We start from the raw sequence: 9,756 nt of genomic DNA on the forward strand, positions 1-9,756 counted from the left end.
ATGTATGAAATGACGGCCTGAGAAAAATAATTTTATTTAAGTTATTGAAAATTCAGTTAGTCTGAATTATTATATTAAATTATTCTATGTGGTTTTTTTGTTTAAAAATGTGATATTTATACGAAACACCTTGGTCTACGCATCTACAAACGCAGTTCTGAAGTAGTTGGGATGCTGTGTAATATGTCCAAAAAAAATAAAAAATAAAAAACCAAGCCAAAACAAAACAAGAAACAGAAAAAAACATGCAATAACTTGCAAATCTCATAAAGACATATTTTAAAATATATAAAATGTTGAAAGTGAAAAAGTGTACCGTTTTAAGAAAACAATCAAGTCATTTTGAATTTAATAGCTGAAGTAGTTCTTGAAAGCACTGGGACAGGGCCATATTTCCCACTGTGTAGCATCCCAGTCCTTGAACGGGACCTGAGGAGACCAGCTGCTGCTTTTTTAAATTTTTTTTTTTATTTCATAATGCCTCACACGCTTTCAGTTGCTGAAACATCTGGACTCCAATTCAGCACTTGGACTCTTCTCCTATGAAGCCATGCTGTTTTAATAGATGCAGGATGAAATATGCAAGGCCTTCTCTGATGGGAACGTATGCTGCTCTAAAAGATACAGACACCTGCAAGCTGCTAATTCCATAGGTACTAGTGCATCTCTGTAAAATCTGAGATGGAAGCTTTTGAACATTGATGACAAACCTAATGGTCCTTCCTCTCTTTAGTCTGGAGGATGCAGCATCCATATTTTCCCAATAAGAATTTCAAATTTTGATTTGTCTGACTCTAACGCTGTTTTTACACTTTTCCTCAGTCTATTTTAAAACTTTGACAAAGAGAAGATGTGCATTTCTAGGTTATGGCTTCTTCTTTGCTTGAATTTAGCTTAAACCTAAATTCGTGAATGACACCTTGTGGTGAACCGTGTTCACAGACAGTGATTTCTGGAAATACATCCCTGCTTTTAATGCAGTGTCACCTGAGAGCCTAAAGATCACAGGGATTCAAAATTGACTTTCAGCCTTGACAGTCTTTTGATATTATTATGTACTTTGTATTATGTGTTATGTTTAATGAGATATTTAAAGTCTTCACAGTTTCATGTTGAGGGACATTATTGTGAAGTTGTACACTGATAAAAGCTATTTTGGAGAGAGGTATATATAATCTATGCAAATCATATAAAATTTACTCTATTATTGCCCTCAGCCAAGGAATTATAAAGTAATGGGTTTATTATACCCTTTTCTTAAGAGTAATAACATTACATTAAAAAATGCAGTAAAATATACCCCCAAACCGTGAGTCTTATGTTCCTAATTGCCCATGCGCCAATCCAAACACACAAAGAACAGACAACCAAGCTTGATGAAGTCCCTGCATGACCGCGGGACAGACGGTCAGCAGAGTCTCCCTGAGCCTAGCATGGCTCTCAGTTAAATACCTTCTCCAGGAACAAAAGGCAGTACACAGCTGTTTCACACCTTAAGGTTCACACTCCCTTGCTACCTTCCAGAGTCCTCGAAGAGACAAAAGACTCTTCCTGTGGAGTTGTCTGCTTCCCCCAACTTCCTTACTACACCCCCTCCATTTGTCTTACTGTATGGGTGTCAGACATGTTAAAATCCAGTGGCACCAAGGTATCATACAATAAAATAATGTGATTAATACATAAGTAAAAGAAATTCCTATACATGCCCCTTCCTGATTTCTTATGTTTTAACATGTTTGTTACACTTACATGTTTCCAATTTCAAATGTTAACACAGATGTTCAGAGTAAATACAGATTGTAGTTTTTTAAATGATGATTTCATTTAGTTTGAGGAAACAGCTCTCCAACTTTACCTCATGTAGAAAAAGTAATTTCCTTCTAAACCTAATAAGTGGTTTTGTCATCTAGCAAGAACTGCAATCAAGCATTTGCAATAACTGGTGATGAGTGTGTTACAGCGCTGTGGAGGAAATTTGGTCCTCTCTTCTTTGCAGAATTGTTTTCATTCGGCCACTTTGGAGGGTTTTCCAGCATAGGCTGAGTTTTTAAGGTCATGCTAAACCATCTCAATCTGATTGCAGTCTGCACTTTGACCAGGTCAAAACCTCCATGTTGTTTTTTGAGCCATTCAGAGATGATCTTGCTGCTGTGTTTTGCATTATTGTCCTGGTGCATTTGAGCTTCAGGGCACATTAAATGAGACAAGTGAGGCCTTCAGGTTTTTCACATTTTCTGGATTAAGGCCCTCATCGTGGTTCGATTCCCAAAGCGCTTGAAATGCCTTTGTAACCCTTTCCAGACTGATAGAGTTCAGTGTTTCTTAGCTGTTTCTTTAGATGTCCACGATGTTGCTTTCTGAGATCTTTTAGTCAACTTCACTTTTTTTTTGCCTGTCCCATTTGGTTCTTTAGCCGTCAGAATTGTTGTCTGAAGACCAACAAGGAGACCCAATGGATTTACTTTCCCAAATGGATCATCACGGCCTTGCCGTATTGGTCCATTTGATCAACCTTTGTTGTTATTATTTATTTTATTTTATTTTCAGTTGTTACAGATGGGACAGACATGACTGAGGAATAGGAAAAGGAGAAAGAACGATGAAGGAGAGGAGCAAAGAGCAAAGAAAAACTGAAGAACAATATTCACCTTATGTTTAATTTCTACCTTTATTAAAGAGACTCAGATAAATTTTGAGGTTAGATAAATAACTTGTAACCAGGTACATAATTGAAAATTTCTGTTGTGTAATGTATTTTCTTATTTTTGTTGCATGAAGAATCTGTGTATGTGGACACTCTGTCATGGTCCTGGGCCATGTTGGCCCAGTATTCTTAGTTTTCTTGTATGTTTGTATTGTGTTCCCTATTTAGGCCATGTTTCCTGAGTTGCCCTGTTGTGTTGTTCCCTAAGTGTTTTCCCTTCGTGGCTTTTACCCCCTGTGTGCCCCTCTGTGTATCTGTGAGCCCTCGTCTCTCCTTATGTTTTATTCCATGTTTCCCCAGCCCGTTATGTCTGTGTTTTCCCCGTGCTCTCTCTCCTCCTGTCTGAACCTCTGTACTTCCTGTTTGACTCTGCCCGTCTCCCGTCAGTGTTATGTTCACCCCGCCCCGTCTCGTTATGGTTATCTGTGTCAGCTGTGTTCCCTGTGTGTTCCCACTTTCCTCGTTAACCCTCTGTGTATTTCTGTCTGCGTCTCCCTCTGTTCGGCGTTGCGTTCTCCCTCATGCTGCGTGGATTTCCCTGTGTCTCTGCGAGTGTTAGTTTACTTTTCCCAGTTTAGTTTTGTATTTCCTATGTTCTGCCGTTCCAGCATTAAAGCTGTGATTTTTGAGTTCATCCCTGTGTCTGTGAGTTTTTTGCATTTTGGGTCCTCCTCCTGCCTGCCACACAGCGATCCATGACACACTCACTATTTGCCCTCTTTTTCAGGTCCTCACGTGTGTCCTTTACAAGCAGAGACTCACTGATAGACGACTCTGTTACCAGTTCTAGGGCTGACGCACCCACCCACATCCCCACCCCCGGTGTATCCTTTATCGGTATGCAAGTTTCTAAATGAAATAAATCACATTGACCTTAAAAATGTGGTTAATCTTAACCAAAGACCTCAGTTATGGGAAAATGAACTGGAAATGCAAGTTGTGCAACTTCACAACCACAAAAAGATTAGACCTGCTGAAAAACGTCAGGCTAATACATGGGCATTTTGGTCGAGTCCACTCCATACCCTGCCTTCATGCAGATTGCCCTTGCACTGTCAAGACATGGGGTGCATTAAGGACACATTTGTCAAGGCATCATTCACAGTCATCCCAGCCAGGCAACATCCTTTCATTCACGTGCATTGTCTGTAATTCATGCTCTTTTGACAGAGGCAGTTTTTTGAACATCTTGGTGGCCATCTAAAAAAGTTTGAAACTGTGCCATGTGTTTTTGAGGATTGTGATTATAAGGTTAACAAATACACAACATTCCACAGCCACAAGAGTAGAAAACACAACCCACATTCCTTGGAAGATTTCAAGATTAATGTTCTTCATCAATACCAAAAGAACCTGGATGAAGAATGTGACATTGTTGACGATGACAATGAATGTGGCTCAGTCCTTGAGGAGGATGAGGACTTAAACAAAATTATTACTAAGAAAGTGGGGCTACTCCTCCTGAAAATGGAGAGCATTTTCAATGTCTCCAATTCATGCATTGATGAACTAGTAGAGGAACTTCATTTCCTTACAGCATCTGCATCTGGTCCCGTCATTAAAGAAATAATTCTGAGCACTTTGAGAAAACATGGCTGTACATTGGAAGACTCAGTGATTTCAGAACTGGTCAAAGACCTTTGCCGGCTAAGCCCTGTCTGTGCTGCTTTAAGAGTGGAAGGGCCTTTAAGCAGTCAGTTCAGGAGAGAGCAATTTAGAAAGGAGCATCTCTCATTGACTGAACCTGTTGAGTACATACTTGATAGTACAGATAATAAAACATTTCAGTATATACCAATCCTCCCATTATTATCTCAACTTGTGGACAACAGAGACATTCAAAACACAATATTACAAAACAAAAGGCCATCTGATGTCTCTTCGGAATACAAATCATTTAATGATGGATCTTTACTAAGAGAAAACAGCTTTTTATGTGAAGACGAACTTAAACTCCCACTCATCCTTTATATAGATGACTTTGAGATATGCAACCCTTTGGGAACATCCCGCAAGAAGCATAAAGTCACAGCTGTGTATTGGGTGTTTGCAGATATACCTGCCACATTGAGATCTACACTGACTTCCATTTACTTAACCATTTTATGCAAGGCAAATGATGTCAACCAGTTTGGCTATGCAAATGTTTTGGACCCACTGCTCAAAGATTTGAAGTCCTTTGAAGATAATGGTATTTTTGTTTCAAGTCTGGGCAAAGTGGTCAAGGGCACTGTACTTGCTGTAGTCGCTGACAATCTTGGCGCTCACTCAACAGGCGGGTTTGTTGAAAGCTTTTCAGCTTCACATTTCTGTCGCTTTTGCATTGGCGAAAGGTCACAGATGCAGGAGCATGAAGTAGGAGAAGGACTGTTTCCTCTACGGACTAAGTCCAACTATGCCATCCATGTCAAAGCAGCACTGTCTGATCCTGCAGAAGCTCACCACTGTGGAGTTAAAAGACAGTGTCCAATCTCAGACAGACTCAGTCACTTTCATGCTACATCAGGTTATCCCCCAGATGCTTTGCATGATTTGCTTGAAGGGATTGTACCTGTTGAAATTTCACTCTGTCTTGATGTGTTAATCAGGAAGAAATACATACCTCTTGAGCAGCTCAACCGTTCCATCCGTTGCTTCCTTACAAATGGAGTGACAAAACAAACTGTCCACAACCCATTGCCCCAAATTTCACAGCGCGAAAAAGTGTAGGGGGTAATGCACACGAAAACGGGTGTTTGTTGAGAATGATACCACTCATGATTGGTGACAAAGTACCAGAAGATGAGCCTGCTTGGGAGGTTTTGATGACCCTGAAAGATGTTGTTGAGCTTGTCATGGCTCCTCTCCACACAGATCACACAATAGGATACATGCAAAGTAAGATCTCAGAACACCGTTACAGATATTTAGAAGTGTTCCCAGAGGAGAAACTGAGACCAAAACATCACTTTCTCGAGCACTATCCTTTGCTTACAACTGTTTACGGGCCACTTGTACATTTCTGGACTATGCGATTTGAAGCCAAACATCGATTCTTTAAAAGGATTGTGAGGCAGACTGGGTGTAGAAACATCCTCATGACAATGGCAAGAAAACACCAATCGATAATTGCGTATCATACCCACAATTACAACCACCAAAGGCCAACACTGTCAGTGTCCCAGAAGACTCAAGTGGCAGTCGATGTTCTAAAAAACAGCATTAAGGAGTCCCTTGCAAGGAAGTTCCCCAGGGAAGACTTTGTGAACATGACAAATAGAGCAACCATTTTAGGCACAGACTATAATATTGGCATGATGCTGCCGTTTGGCTCAACAGGAGGCCTACCTGACTTTGCAGAAATCCATCAAATAGTCATTGTGCACAGAACTCCTGTGTTTGTTCTGAAGTTGCTTAGAGGCTGGTACTGTGAACACCTGAGGAGTTTCAAAGTAGAGCCCACAGGAGAGACAGAAATCCTTAAACGTTCTGAACTGAAAGAAACATTGCCCTTATCTCCCTCTTCTTAAAATGACAATCAAAAATTATTTATTCAAAATTCTACTGAACTAAATCTCTGCTTTTATTTCTCTGGCAGAAGATAATGAAGAAAATATATGCATGTAAGCTTATCAACTATTAATAACCTGTCTCAATTTCTTTTCTTTCTCTGTCTCTACAGCTGAGGAAACACAAACCAAACAACAATGGCAGTCCAGTTAAGAGTCATTTTAGAAGAACACAGCATTCATAAGTTGACACTTCCAACAGGAATTCCTAATACAGTGGAAGATCTTGTTTCCATAATTACTGAAACTTTCCAGCTACATGGGGAATTTGGACTGCTATACCAAGACAAAGACTTTGACAATCAGTTTTTCAGTGTCATCTCAACTGCTGACTTGTATGACAAGGCCACTGTTAAAGTGATCCTTAAAGAGCCAGTAATCACCCTTGAATTACAACCAGTATGTGAATCAGGATCATCGTCTGCATTGAACTCTTCGACTTCAGTGAGCACTCATCCTGCAAGTACTACTGAAACGGACATCTGCCCTGCCAATCATGATGCACCCTCACAGGTGTCCGACTGCGCATCGTCAAGTTCCAGTGACACCATCATTCTCCCTGATTCATGTCGCCCTGCTGCGTGGCCAGTGCCATTTCAAGTACCGGAGTTTTCCCGAGACATACAACTAATCCTCGCTGAGGCAAACAACTCATATCGCAACACTGGAAGACCTTTCATGGATGTCAGTGTTAAATCAGCAACAATGCAAGACCTTGCAAAAGTAATTTTTTCGTACACTGCTTACCCAACCAATCAGCAGATCCTCTCAGTGGCTGAAGCCTTGGTTTCAAAGTTTCCGTGTCTTAAGGAGCCAGGATCATTTGCCAGCTTATATGGCTGGCAGCAGCGCATAAAAAAACAAGATGGACAATTACCATGCCAAGCTAAGATCTCGAAAATGTTCTTACCCGGAAATTGAAATTAATGCCTTAAAAAGGAAGCATCCAGCTGATGCAGTGCCATCAAAGAATGTAAAAAAGCCAAAAAAAAAGCAGAGGTTAATTATCTTCCTCTGCATCCTACTGGAGAAACCCAAGAGACACTGGAGAAAGAGAGGCTTGAATTAATTTATGAAATAACAAAGAAAAACAACGCAAATATAATTGCAGATAAAATGAATAAAACGTTCTCTAGCCGAAGACTTGGAGTGGTCAGCCTCTGCCCCTCTGTGGGTGAGTTAAAAGAAAGGTGGCTAGCATTATTCACTGAGGCTCAGGTGAGTATGTGTGATAACTATTCCTATCCACCAAAAAACAAATGTCAAACAAATGTCAACAAATTGAAATGTCATTTTTTTTGTCCCCTTACTTCTTAGCTCATCGAAGAGTTCAGACGCATCACCACAGTTTCTTTGGTGGAGACATTCATGCTGAAACTTGATGAGTACACACCAGGTCTTTTGCAGCTTATGCCTGCCAAAGGAGGAGCCGCTGGTTCCAAGATGAGACCTCTGCTGGACACTTTGAATGACCTATGTTATTTGACTTTTTTCACAAATATGTAATTATGGAGGGCTGCAGTGGGTAGCAAGAAGGTCCTGGGTTCAAATCCCGGCCCAGGGTCTTTATGCATGGAGTTTGCATGTTCTCCCTGTGCATGTGTGGGTTCCCCCCGAGTACTCCGGCTTCCTCCCACAGTCAGAAAGCATGGCTGTTAGGTTAATTGGTCTCTCTAAATTGTCCTTAGGTTTGAGTGTGTGCGTGCATGGTTGTTTATCCTGTCTGTCTCTATGTTTCCTTGTGATTGACTGTCCAGGGTGTACCCAGCCTCTCACCTGTTGAAAGCTGGAGAGAGGCATCAGCCATGTTTTTGTTTTTAAGTAATTCAGTCTTAATGTAAGTAAATCAATCGACTTAGTCTTTTCACTAAATTGTATCTCCCTACAGACACAGAGCATTGAGAAGAAAAGGGATCTCCTTATCTGCTGCCTCATTACCTTCCTCGGGGAAAGACAAGAAGATCTTTTTCATGACTGCCAGGTTTGTCATATTGATAACAGTTTACTTATTAACTCAAGGGATCCTAATGTTCTTCTCTCCTGTCCTCTCCTATCCCCTGTTCTCCCCTTCTCCATTCATCTTCTGTCCACTCCCCTCTTTAGATCAACTGAAATATATTGAAAAAGCATCTTAAATAAAATAAAATGTGTGCATGCTTTTTGTTTCTTTCTTTTTAACACGTAGGAATGTGAGGATTACACAGACAATATGATGAAGGTGATCGTGATCCACAACATCATGGCTGAGGAGGATCCATCAGATGTGTCCATTGTGATTGAGGGAAACCAAGTGATGGAGGGATGTGGAAGCCGAACAAAGGCATGTGTACTGCTGATGGGACTGATATATGCCCTCAACCTCGAATATCCGAAGGAGCTGAAGAACACATTTGACACTTTTCAAAAACTGTTTTTGGAACTTGACGGGGCCAAACTACTGAACAAGGTCCACGGCCTCAAAAATAAGCTTATGCAATGCACACACCTTTCCCCTCTTGTTCCCAGAGGACATAGCTTGATGGAGCTGTAATTTTTCTTCTGACAGCAAGCACAGAAACTATTGAATGTTGGTGTTAGTGTTCTGTTCTATCTATCCATATGTTTGATAACATACATGCACAGAAACAACCTTGTAGAGTTTCTGTGCTTTTGGCTTTTAAAATGGACTGAGTGGCCTTTGAAAGTGTTGTCTACATTAGCCGTTGTGTTGCACTTTATTCTGTATTTTTATGGAATAAAAACATTGAGATGATGAACCATTTGAATATCTTTTTGGGGGGGTACATTTTACCTTATATGAATAGGTAATGTTTATCAACTGATAATAATTAAATTTTATTACTAATTATCAGGTATTACCAACTAGCAAACAAGAGATAATTTTACCTAATTTCAATGAGTAAGTAGCTGTTGAATGTATACATAAATATGGGGTAAATTTTACCCAATTTAATTAAGAATTTCATAGCTTTTTATTGAAGTTATTTTATACACAATATATTGAACTAAATCTACCCCAAAAAAGTCAATGCAAATTGTTACCTCAGATTTATTGGGTAGATTCTATAGATGACTTCTTACAGTGTAGATTAATTGTAGATAGTTTTTTGGTGAACCTCTACCCGTATTTACTTCTGAGAAGCTCTTTCTATACCCGATAATGTTACTGAACCAATGCCAGTCAACCTAATTACTGTTAATATGTTCCTTCAGCTTTTTCTCTTACTTTTTCAGTCTTTTGTTCCCTTCTCCCAACTTATTTGAGATGTGTTACTGCCATTAGATTAAAAATAAACTGTAATTTCTCATGAAACAGTAAAATGTTTCATTTTAAACATTTTATACGTTTCCTCTGTTCTGTTGTGAATAAAATAAGAATTTATGAGGTTTGCAAATCACTGATTTCTGGTTTGGATTTTTAGCTTAAGTGCTGAATGGCCTGGCGTGAGTATAGCCCCCTATTGCCATGGGTAATCTGTCTGTCAGTAAGAAGGCTGTAAAACT

General features: G+C 39.9%; 1 long non-coding RNA gene across 1 annotated transcript; it reads left to right on the plus strand.

Annotated features, from left to right (window-relative positions):
- The first annotated feature begins 7,934 nt into the window (after nt 1-7,934).
- LOC120726452 lies at nt 7,935-9,110 on the plus strand. Its single transcript, XR_005694324.1, has 2 exons — nt 7,935-8,233; nt 8,438-9,110. It is a non-coding gene; the product is annotated as an uncharacterized LOC120726452 (long non-coding RNA).
- Nucleotides 9,111-9,756: the final 646 nt, after the last annotated feature.

Source organism: Simochromis diagramma, unplaced genomic scaffold, assembly GCF_900408965.1.
Source record: "Simochromis diagramma unplaced genomic scaffold, fSimDia1.1 OVJJ01000753.1, whole genome shotgun sequence".
NCBI classification, from domain to species: domain Eukaryota; kingdom Metazoa; phylum Chordata; class Actinopteri; order Cichliformes; family Cichlidae; genus Simochromis; species Simochromis diagramma.